General features: G+C 46.1%; 1 pseudogene; it reads right to left on the reverse strand.

Moving 5' to 3' along the window:
- LOC108282796 overlaps positions 1 to 1885 on the reverse strand; it is a 5676-nt pseudogene extending 3791 nt beyond the window's left edge.
- Between the last annotated feature and the right edge of the window lie 10136 nt (positions 1886 to 12021).

Genomic DNA, 12021 nt, shown 5'->3' on the forward strand with positions numbered 1-12021 from the left:
TTATTGGGAGGGGTTTGATGAAAAATATCCAAGACACAAAACACAAATTGCTGTACCGAGTCTGGGATAACAGTTGAAATGGTGCACGCGGAGATGGTAGTGCTGCCGGAAGCTGGTCCGCACTGTCGTACGCCCAGCTGGGCAACGTTTGCACTGCCAGACGCAGACCAGTCGCGGCTAGCGATTGTGGTCGTAAAGCCGAATGGTCGTAAGTTGCATAGGTGGTAAGTCGATCAATACCTGTAGAGCTGGCGAGTCAGTAACTGCGTTTCCCCCCCCCCTTTTCCTCTCCCTACCAAGCTCACTTTCCACCTTCCCTCTAATTCCCTCCCCTATTCTCTTTCATGTGTTTACATGCCTGTATCTTCCGCTAGAATCAGTTTCTCAACAGCAGCACTATTGGCAGTGTGGGCAGAGTCATTCTTTGCTGTGGGAACTGTCTTGTGCATAGTAGAATGGTCAGCAGCAGCCCACTCTCCACCCCACTAGATGCCAGTAGCACCTTCCAAGCTGTGACAATCAAAAATATCTCTAGACACTGTCAAATGTCCCCTGGAAGTTCAAAATCACCTCAATTGAAAGCCACTGCGCTAGAGTAATGGCTATCAAACTTTTATGAACAAGAGCTATAATAAGAAACACTTTGTGTGTGTGTGTGCGTGTTACAATATGTGAAATAACATCATTAAATCATTCTTACCCTTACAGCGTCCCACTCTGATATGTTTCATTCTGTTTAAAAAAATAACTAGACTGAGCCTCCATAAGAATAGCAATCATATGTTTCATCTTTACACTCACAGTACCTAGGCAAATTGTGTGGCACACAAGAGGAACACAAATACATGTTAAATTGCAACTAATCATCATTTTTTGTAGTCAATGAAGAGTTTCAGTTAACAGAAGAAAAACAAAAATTAAATTTGTTCTCTGGTTGTACAGTGCTCAAAATTGACCACCACCCTTGGGAGCTCCCAGGATAAGAAGTTCTTTGCCTCTGCTCGGAAATATTCTGTGGCCTAATCGACATGAGCGAAAACCAAAAATTTACTAAGATATAAAATGTATACTACATATATAAGCATTTGTGCACTAGACTGTGGCCTAAAATGCCAGTGGCTATGGCCAAATTACTGACAGATATAAGCCAGACACTCAAAAGAAATAAGCCTCCCTTTCCTTGGAGACATTTTCTAAAACTATAAAATTAAAAGGCAAAAATTGGGACATATTCAGGTAACAACAACCCTCTCTCTTCAAAATAACTTCTGTTGTATAAAACCCAAAGATTTAAAACCACAACATTGGATATAAAAACGGAGTCTGTCAATAAAAAGAGGAAGGGGACAAATTAACATATTCTTTCAAAAAACTCATCATTTTTCTTGAAAGTACAGTAGTTCTGCTTTATCTGAGAGGGATCCATTTGGAGACCCTCCCCCCAAGTGGATGTGCTGAAACCATGGATAATACCAAACCCTCTATATACTATGCTTTGTCTTATGCATCCATACCCATGGTAAGGTTGAATTTATAAACTAGGCACAGTAAATGATGAATAACAGAATAGTTATAACATACTGTAATAAAAGTTATATGAATATAAATGTCTCTTTTTCTCTCAAAATACCTTATTGTGCTGGACCATAGGTAACTCACACTCCGGATGAGGCGGGACTATTGTACAACAATCTCACCATTTGCTGATATTCCCGAATCATTTTTAAGCTTGTCTTCTCTTCCCTTGTTCTTTCTGTTCAATGCTGCTGATTATTCTTCAAAAGGCTCTTCTAGCTACAATCACATTCATATTTCAACAGATAGAAGGTCCTTCAACCGTCAGCTCCACATTCATCCCTGCTAATGTCTTCATTGCCTCCACCATTTCTATGAGGGAAAAGTAAAATCTGCATACCTGCAGAATTAGCACCACGTAGATGCTGCCAAAGGGTAGTTTCTGCCTGTGCCTTCTGGAGGGGTAACATCGCATCCTCCACTGCACCAGGACCCATTGAGCAACACTGGGGGCAGCCAAGGGGTGCCACACCAGAAAGTGGGGGCCAGTGATTTCAATGATTGCTGGGAAGCAAGCCCCAAGGTCCCCAGCGCACCCTAGGGCCTTCCTTGGAAACCGTTCTGCCCTCAATGCTCTGGCACCATGGGCCTGTGATGGAAGTGCAGCCCAAGCAATCTACAGAACACCTTCAGGGTCTCTCTTTCATTGTTCTGGCAAATAGCACAGCCCTGATCCATGTCTCTTAACCCACAGCCTTTGTGTTCTCTCCCAAAGGCACTTTCTTATTTGTTAAAACATGGACAGGCTGAGAAGGCTAAAAGTTTCCCAAATCTTTAAGTTCTGGGTCCCTTTTGATGATACCTTTGGTCTCCAAATCACTCATTTTTTCTTTCATTTTCCTATACACATTCAAGAGAGTCAAGCTGCTGCTTCACTATTTTGCTTAGATATTTCTTCTAGCAAATTTCAGTTTAATCATTCACAAGTTCTGCCTCCCAGAAAACACTTGGACGTGAACACAATGCAGCCAAGTTCTTTGTCACTTTATGACAAGTGTCACCTTTCCTCCAGTTTCCAATAACGTTCTTCATTTCCATCTGAGACTTTGTCAGAATGAACTTTTCCTTCCATATATATATATATATATTGAAAAAAATTCCATATATATGGAATATATATATATATATATATACACATACATTTTTTTTTATAGAGACTGGGTCTCCCTGTATTGGCCAGGTTGGTCTTGAACTCTTGGCCTCAAGCAGTCCTCCTGCCTCAGCCTCCCAAAGTGCTAAGATTCCAGGCATAAGACACCACATGCCTGGCTCCCTCCATATTCTACAAACATTCTGTCCAGCTCTCATCTGCTGAGCTCTCACGAGAATCACCCTTAATGAAGAGTCACAGGGAGAAGACGGCCACCCACACGTCAGTAGACAGGCCTGGAATATAGCCTTCCTGCTCCGCCTTCAGAAGAGATCCACCTGCTGACAACTTGATCTTGGACTCACGGCCTCCAGTACTGTGAGACAGTAAGATTCTGTTGAAGGTGACTTGTCTGTGGTACTGTAAGACCGCCCTAGCAAACTAACACAGCCTGTTAGCCCACGGATGGTGAAAACATGGAATGCACAATGGAGCTCCAGACTTACTGTCTACAGCTCCCAAAGTGTGTTATGGGACCTTCTGGTGGGTGTAGTTATGCAAGATAATTTTTGGTGGTGCAGGGTGAATAATTTCAATTTACATAATAATGTATGTATCTTATTGGGTAAATCAAGGGTCCCCACCTATTAGGAACCAGGCTGCACAGCAGGAGGTGAGCAGCCAGCCAGTGAGCAAAGCTTCATCTGTATTAACAGCTCCTCCTCGAATTGCTTGAACCTGGGAGGCAGAGGTTGCAGTGAGCCGAGATCGTGCCACCATACTCCAGCCTGGCGCCTGGCGACAAAGCAAGACTCTGTCTCAAAAAAAAAAAAAAAAAAAAGGCTCCTCCTCATTCCTTGCATTACCACATGAGCCCTGCCTGCTGTCAGATCAGCGGTGGTAATAGATTCTCATTGGAGCACAAACCCTATTGTGAACTGTGGATGCTAGGGATCAAGGTTTTGTGCACCCACTCCTTATGAGAATCTAAGGCCTGATGATCTGTCACTGTCTCCCATCACCCCTAGATCAAGGGAGCTCAACACCCTACCCATCCACCTCTCTCTCTGTCTCTCTCTGCCTTTTATATCTCTCTCTCTATCTCTTTCCCTCCTCTTCCTCTCAGCCTCCTCTCTCTCCCCATCTCTCTTTCTCTCTCTCTGTCTCACTCTCTTCTCCCCACCTCTCTTTCTCTCTCCTTCTTCTGCACTTCTGTCTCCCTTTTCCTCTCCCTGCCTTCCACTGTTCAGGCAGGACTCCTAGGCCACTTTTCAGGGTACATGCAGGGCTGCAGGACCTTGGTCCCCCCATCTCCCAGTTCCCTCAAGGTCAGGGGTGTTCCGTGTTCTCCCAGGAGGGCATCCCACGCTCCAGGAAGCTGAAGCTGCAGGTCACTGCTGGCTCAAGTGGCTCCCCCACGAGGCTGCCAGCTTCCATCTTGTGATCTGCTGAGGCCAAAGCAGAAGACACATGCCCAGGCCCACCTTGTGCCAGGGTTGGGGCAGGGGTGGGTTTGGGGGTAGAGGTGGGGATGGGAGCAGCCACTGCAAATTACTCCCTGGCCGGCTTCCTGTCCTTCACCCTGTCATGCAAGGCCTCCTCTCCTGCCCCTCCCCCTGCCTCCCGTCACCTCCACCCCTAGGCAGCCCCAGACCCAGGCTCTGGAAGTTCCCCTGGATTCAGGAACTAAGGGAAATCCCTGGGCGCCACAGCCCTTAGGCCAGGTGCCAGCTGCCCCTGCTGCATGCTGACAAACCTTGGCTCTCACTTATGCCCCCACCAAAGCCAGCCACACCCCCTGCGCCCCCCCCCCCTCCCCGGCATAACTACCGTCTCTTGACTTTAGCCCTGACAGCCCTGCTTTCTGGTAACTCCAAGGTCCAGGTAAGCCCAAAGGCCAGCACCCTACACCCACCCTTCCTGGGGGCCACTCTTGTCTGCTTGCCAAGATGCCTTAACCTGGGTTTATCAAGATAGAACAAATAACAGGGCCTCTCCCAGGATGGTTTGGCAAAATGCTCTCCATTTAGAAGCAGGGGCAGTAACAAGACCTAGGGATGACTGGAGGCTTGTCACTCAATCAGCAAGAAGGGCAAGGAGCCCAGTTTCATGCGCTCACCGTGGAAGGATGGCGAGGGCTCCACAAGGTCCTGTGGGGGGCTGGCAGAATCAGATCCACCCTCCTCTTGAGGAAGCAGGCCACCAGCACAGGAAGCAACAGATGGTGGCATACGGGGCAGAGCCCCCAGGTGCTATGGAACCTCAGCTCAGCCCCAGGGGAGCTGCAAGACAGACCGAGACCCTGAGAGGTTTGGCTCTGTGTCCCCACTCCAATCTCATTTTGAATTGTAATCCTCATGTGTCAAGGGAAGAACCTGGTGGGAGGTGACTGGATTTGGGGACAGCTTCCCCCATGCTGTCCCCCTGATAGTGGGTGAGTTCTCAGGAGAGCTGTTGGTTTCCAAGTGTGGCACTTCCTCGTTCTCCACTCACTCCCTCCTGCCGCCTTGTGAAGGAGGTGCCTGCTTCCCTTTCTCCTTCCGCGATGACTGTAAGTTTCGTGACTTATGAGTCAATTAAACCTCTTTTCTTTATAAATTACCCAGTCTCAGGTATTTCTTTATAGCAGTGTGAAAACCAACTAATACAGATCCCTTCTCTGAAGTGACTTCTCCTTAGGCCACCAGCTTTCCCCATGCTCCCTCCACTGCCCCCTGGTCTTGCTTTTCCCCTCTTTAGGCCCAAGTGACCTACATGGCCAGTCCAGTCCCATCCTACTGCAGGCCTGTGTGGCTGGTGGAAAGGCTGGGCTCCTTTCCTGACCCCGAGGCTGGCTGATATGCTCTCTGGATACTGGAGGAAACTGACTTCCTACCCTCATGCTGGTAGCCACTTCTTCCAAGACCTCAAAGCTGGACAACATGAGCTGGTCTTTTTTGTTGTCCCCACTTGCTAGGGGTATCATTGGGACAGGCCTAGCCCAGGAAGCCCACGGGGACCCTGACACCAGGCCCTGCGCAAACACATCAGGACTAAGAGGGAGGTTGGGAGATACACCCGCTGAACATGGGACCTGCATCTGCCCCCATTGGTGGCCAGTGACTGGCATGCCTGGAAAAAGCCAGGATGGCACCCTGCTAGCTACCCCCAGCCCCAGACACCTTGGAAAATCCTATTCAATGGGGAAGCTGGCCCCATCAAGGCTACTAGAGAAAAAGGTGAGCACGGTGTCCCCGCAGCCCCGACCAGCCAGCAGCCTGCCCTGGTGTCTCTGCCCCAACCTGTGGGACAGTATCCCCCTCCCAGGGCACAATTTTCAGACCAAGAGGGGCCTGGCTTAGACCTGGTAAGAGAGGGGCACCAGAGGTGTGGTGCGCTCCCAGGTGCAGTCAGCATGACCATGCAGGGAACCCTGGCACTGCAGAGTTCTGCCTCTGTCACAGTTCACCTTGCAGAAGCTGGGGGAGATCCCAATGCCTTGCAGCCACTGCTGCACCACAGCAAGGGCTTTCACTGCACTGAGACACGAGGTGAATATGGACTGGGCCACCCTGCAGTGCACACAGCACTGCTTCCGACCGGGGCACCCCATTCACAGCCAGGTACATGATGCAGGAGTATGCTCCCACCTCGGGGCTTTGGTTCTGCCACCACTACTTGGAATATGTCCTCAGTTTTTTCTAGGCTTCTAGAAGCATCTGAGCCAGGGCTCATGGCTGGATGAGCATCTGTGGCCCCACAACCTAAACAAGCTTCCCACCCTTGTTTTCTTTTTTATCAAACTTATTATACGACTTATATCCCTGGTAAGTGTGCAGCTCGAAAGACGTTCACAAATGGAACACATCAGCTACCAGATCACAAAGTCAGCCATGCCCAGCCCCTCCCAGTGCCTCCAGCCCCCCAATCAGTATTCTGAATTCTGACAACACTGTGAGCCTGCATTTTGTACTTTACACTTGTGGAGGGATATCCACCTTCCTGTTTTAAAATAAATCTTTACTTTTGAAACTATTTTAGATTACACACCTTCCATCCAGCCGCTCCTGATAATGACATTTTGCATTACCATGGCACATTTGTCAAAACTAAGAAATTTAGGCCGATTGTGGTGGCTTCACCTATAATCCCAGCAATTTGAGAGGTGAAGGTGGGAGGTTCAGGTTCACTTAAGCCCAGGAGTTTGAGACTAGCCTGGGCAACATGGGTAGACCCTGTCTCTACAGAAAATTATAAGAAATTAGCTAGGCATGGTGGCATGTTCCTATAGTTCCACCTAGTCAGGAGGCTGAGTGGGAGGATTGCTTGATCCCAGGAGTTCCAGGGAGCAGTGAGCTATGATCACACCACTGCACTCCAGCCTGGGTGACAGAGTGAGGTTTTGTCTCTTAAAAAAAATGAAGAAACTTAACATGGGCGCAATTGTAGTAACTAAATGATAATGTGACATATTATCTAAGGTTTTTAATGCAGTAAATTACTATGGTGAAATTTATTCAGATTTTACCCATTTTTGCCTCCCTTCTCATACCCGTCCAGGATCCCACCTTGAACTCTCCCTCTGCTTAGGCTTCCTCCAGATGGGGAGCCAGACACACACCGGGGCTGAATTATAGAGCTGATTGCTCCCAGGCTCCAAACCTCTCAGCACGTTACCATACTGAGTACTGAAGGCCACTGTAATACAATGGCCACTATTTGTGAATCTAAACACAGAAAAGGATCATAAAAATACAGTATAAACAATTTAAAAAAAAAGGTACACCTGGCCTGTGGTGGTTCATGCCTATAATCCCAGCACTTTGAAAGGCCAAGTGGAGAGGATCACTTGATCCCAGGAGTTCTATACTAGTCCAGACAACATAAAAGGACCCCATCTCTCTTTTTTTTCTTTTTTTTTTTTTTTGAGATGGAGTCCTGCTGTGCCACTCAGGCCGGAGTGCAGTGGCACGATATCAGCTCACTGCAACCTCTGCCTCCTGGGTTCAAGTGATTCTCCCACCTCAGCCTCCCAAGTAGCTGGGATTACAGGCACCTGCCACCATGCCTCGCTAATTTTTGTATTTTTAGTGGAGACGAGGTTTCACCATGTTGCCCAGGCTGGTCTCAAACTCCTGACCTCAAGTTATCCATCCGCCTCAGCCTCCTAAAGTACTGGGATTACAGGCGTGAGCCACCGCACCTGACCCTTCTCTTTTAAAATATCAACTTTTAGCGATGGCACACCTGTATAGGGCGGCTCCATTATAAGCTTATGGGACCACCAGCCTATATACATTCTGGCATGGACTGAAATGTTGTTATCTGACACATGATTGTATATGCAACCTAGAGATGATTCAAAGTATACTAGAAGATATACTTAGGTTATATGCAAACACTGCACCATTTTATACCAGGACTTGAGCATCTGCAGATTTTGATATCCATGGAAGGTAGTGAAACTGATTCCCCACAACTGTAAACATTTCAGGCCCCACAGAAGGCTCAATTCCCTGCAACCCTACCCCCAGGTAAACTCTATCACTGGAGATTAATTTGCCTGATCATAACTTCACATAAATGGAATCACACATTATTCTTATAGGTCTAACTCAACATGAGGTTTGTGAGATTCATTCAGGTTGTGTGTAGCCGTAATGTATTCATTTTCTTTGATGTATAGTATTCTAGTCTTGAATGTACCATGGTTTTTTAATCCATTCTTCCTTGATGGATATTTGGGAAGTTTCTAGTTTGATATTATTACAAATAGCACTGCTATGAACATTGTTTTACTTGTTGTAAAACCATCTAATCTAATCCCTTAGGAGGCCATCAACTTTACTTAGGGCTGCAGAATGTCTCATTAATTCATCCAATAAATATTTACAAAGAGAAACTGGATTCCCACCTCTCGACACCAAAATAATTTCAGATGGTTCAAATATGTTTACATGTAAGAAAATAAAATGAATAACTTTCTAGAAAAAAAGATGAGTAAGTTTTAGAATAAATTTCAGAATAATAAGCATGACCACAGAAAACTCTAAACCTTTATGAAGTAAAAATAAATATTAATAAGCTGGCAAGGCATGATGGCTCATGTCTGCAATGCCAGAACTTTGGGAGACTGAGGCGGGAGGATTGCCTGAGGTGAAGGACCAGCCTGGGCAACATAGTGGGACCCTGTCTCTGCAAAACAAACAAATGATCAAAAATTAGCCGGGCATGGTAGTGCATACCTGTAGTCCTAGCTATTCAGGATACTGAAGCAAGAGGATAACTTGAGGCCAGGAGTTCAAGGCTGCAGTGAACCATGATTATACCTGTAGTCACTGCACTTCAGCCTGGGCAGCATAGAGCCCGTCTATATTTATATTTGAAAAATTAATTAAGACAAGTAAAGAAAAAGTATTTGTGTCTGAATGTGGTGGTTCATGTTTGTCATCTGAGTACTTTAGGAGGCTGAGGTGGGAGGAGCACTTGAGTCTAGAAGATTGAGAACAGCCTGGCAACATAGTGAGACCCCATATCTACAAAAAATGCAAAATTTAACTGGGTGTACTGGTGTGTACCTGTAGTACTAGCTACTCAGGAGGTTGAAGAGGAAGAATCGCTTGAGACTGGAGGTCTGGGCTACAGTGAGCTGTGATCATACCACTGCACTCCAGTCTAGGAAGACCCTGTTTCTAAAAAAGACAAAGAAAGTAAGTAAAATACAAAAAATTAAATAAAAAAGAGTATTTGCAATATTTACATAAGACAGCCAATATACCAAGAACCCTTACAAATCAAAAGGTTCAAAAGCCTACAGAAAAATGGGCAAAGGAATGTGAAAAAATATTAGAAACCTTATTTATATTCTATGAAATGCAAATTTAAACAATAATACAATATCATTTTTCCTATAAAATTGACTGAGTTGAATGATTGACAATATCCAGTTTTGGCAAGAGTGTAGAAAAACAAGGAATTTAATTCACACTTGTTGGCAAAAGTTGTCCTGAACTCTTTGGAGTGCAGTTTGGCAATATGTACTAAATTAAAAGCATTCACCATTTTTTAACCTCATAGCTCCACTTCTAAGAATTTGTTTGTCTAAGGGCTTGCATTTGCAAAGACTGTACAAAGCAGAGCATTGCCATGTTTATAATTACAAAAAAGAAGCCTGGGCAACATGGCGAGATCTTGTCTTTACAAAAAATTTAGCCAGGCATAGTGGTGCTCACCTGCAATCCCTGCTACTCAGGAGGCTGAGGAGGGAGGATCGCTTGGGCCCGGGAGGTGGAGGCTGCAATCAACTATGATCAAGCCATTGCTCTACAGCCTGGCAACAGAGGGAGACCCTGTTGAAAGAAGGAAAGAAAAAAGAAAGAGAGAGAGAGAGAAAGAAAGAAAGGAAGGAAGGAAGGAAGGAAAGAAAGAAAGAAGAAAGGAAAGAAAAAAGAGAAAGAGAACGGAGGGAAGGAGGAAGGAAGGAAGGAAGAAGGGAGGGAGGAAGAAGGGAGGGAAGGAGGGGAGGGAGGGAGGGAGAGAGGGAGAGAGGAAAGGGAGGAAAGGAGGAAGGGAAGGGGGGATGGGGGAATCCTTCATTAATGCAGATTGTTTAAATACATTGTGATTAATTCATACAATCAAACTCTAATAAATATCTATATTAAAGAATGAAGCACCTCTCTGTGTACTGAAATGTACTTTGTGTATATTTGCACTGAAGTATAAGTAAGGATGTACTCTCTGTGTACATGGAAAGAGTCCCTAATGTATTAAGAGGAAAAAGCATTGAGGTATTTCCCATTTTGAAGGCAGGGAGGAAAATATGGCATGCATGTGTGTGAGAGAGCATGCATTAGAATTCACACAGAAGACACACCTGCAGATGCACAGTGCAAATGCTTCCTAATGGAGAGTTGGGGGTGATGGGCAGCTCCTACGCTCTCTGTCCTGTGCGTCCACTGTGTTTGACTTACTGATAATGAGTTCACATGACTTTTGTAATCTTAGAGACAGCACATGTGAAGGTCTGAAGCAACAGGATACATTTGGGAAAATAGTAAAATTGGCCCAAAATGGATGGCAGGAAGAGATGAGACTGAAGAGGGAGGCGGCCGGCAGGTGGCCCAGGGTAGCCCAGGCTGTGCTGAGGAGTGTGGGCTTCACCCCGGCACAGCAGGCTTTCTCTGTCCTCACTGGCAGCTCCTCTCATTCTCTGAGGCTGCCTCCTTGTTTTCTGCCCACATCAGACCATGGGAGTTTCTAATCTAATCCCTCTGAAGGCCATCGACTTTACTTAGGGCTTAAGAATGTCTTATTCACTCGATAAATATTTACAACCTCTGCACACTGGCTCACTCCTGTAATCCTAGCACTTAGAGATTCTGAGATAGAAGGATAACTTGAGTCTAGGAGTGGAAGAGCAGCCAGAGCAACGTAGCAAGTCCTGTCTCTATAAAAAAATAAAAAATTAGCCAGGTGACGTGGCGCACACCTGTGGTCCCAGCTGAGGTGGGAGGATCACTTGAGCCCAGGAGGTCAAGTCTTCAGGGAGCCATTATCACACCACTGCAGTCCAGCCTGGGTGACAGAGTATGAGACCCTGTCTCCAAAAAAAAAAAAGAAAAAGAAGAGGAGAGGAGAAGAGAAGAGAAAAGAGAGAAAAGAAAAAAAAAAAGAAAAGAATAGAAAAGGAATATTTACAAAGAGAAACTGGATTCCTACAGGTTCAGTCCTGCTTCCTCTTCTCTTCTCTGTCCATGCTGTCTCCTTCCATGATACCATTCATGTTCCTGGCTGCAAAAAAGCATCTTTGTGTGCCCCCTCCCATGTCCTCTTTCCTGCTTGGTTTCCCTCATCACAGACTCAGGGATGTAATTGCCTCCTTGGCACCTTCATCTGATAGTCATCTCACACCAAAAACTCAGCTCTGGCTTTTAGCCACCCCACTACCTTCCTCCTCTTCTGATCTTCATCTCAGTAAACAATGCCACCATCCACAGAGTTGCCAGGGACAGACACCCAAGGAGTCTTCTTTATCTTTATTTTCATCTCTGAGACAAGGTCTCACTCTGTCACCCAGGCTGGAGTGCAACCTCTGCCTCCTGGGTTCAAGTGAGTCTCATGCTCAGCCTCCCTTGTAGCTGGGATTACAGGAGTGTGCCACCATACCCAGGTAATTTTTATATTTTTAGTAGAGACAGGGTTTTACCATATTCACCAGGCTGGTCTCGAACTCCCAGCCTCAAAAGTGCTTAGCCTCCCAAAGTGCTGGGATTACAGGCATGAGCCACGATGCCAGTCTTTAGGAGTCTTCTTGATGTCTCTCTTTTTTCCCTGCACCCCGCTCCTCCTTCCAATCTGTTATCAAAGTTGGCCTG

The sequence above is a fragment of the Cebus imitator genome, unplaced genomic scaffold (assembly GCF_001604975.1).
Source record: "Cebus imitator isolate Cc_AM_T3 unplaced genomic scaffold, Cebus_imitator-1.0 Scaffold251, whole genome shotgun sequence".
In the NCBI taxonomy this organism is placed as follows: Eukaryota; Metazoa; Chordata; class Mammalia; order Primates; family Cebidae; genus Cebus; species Cebus imitator.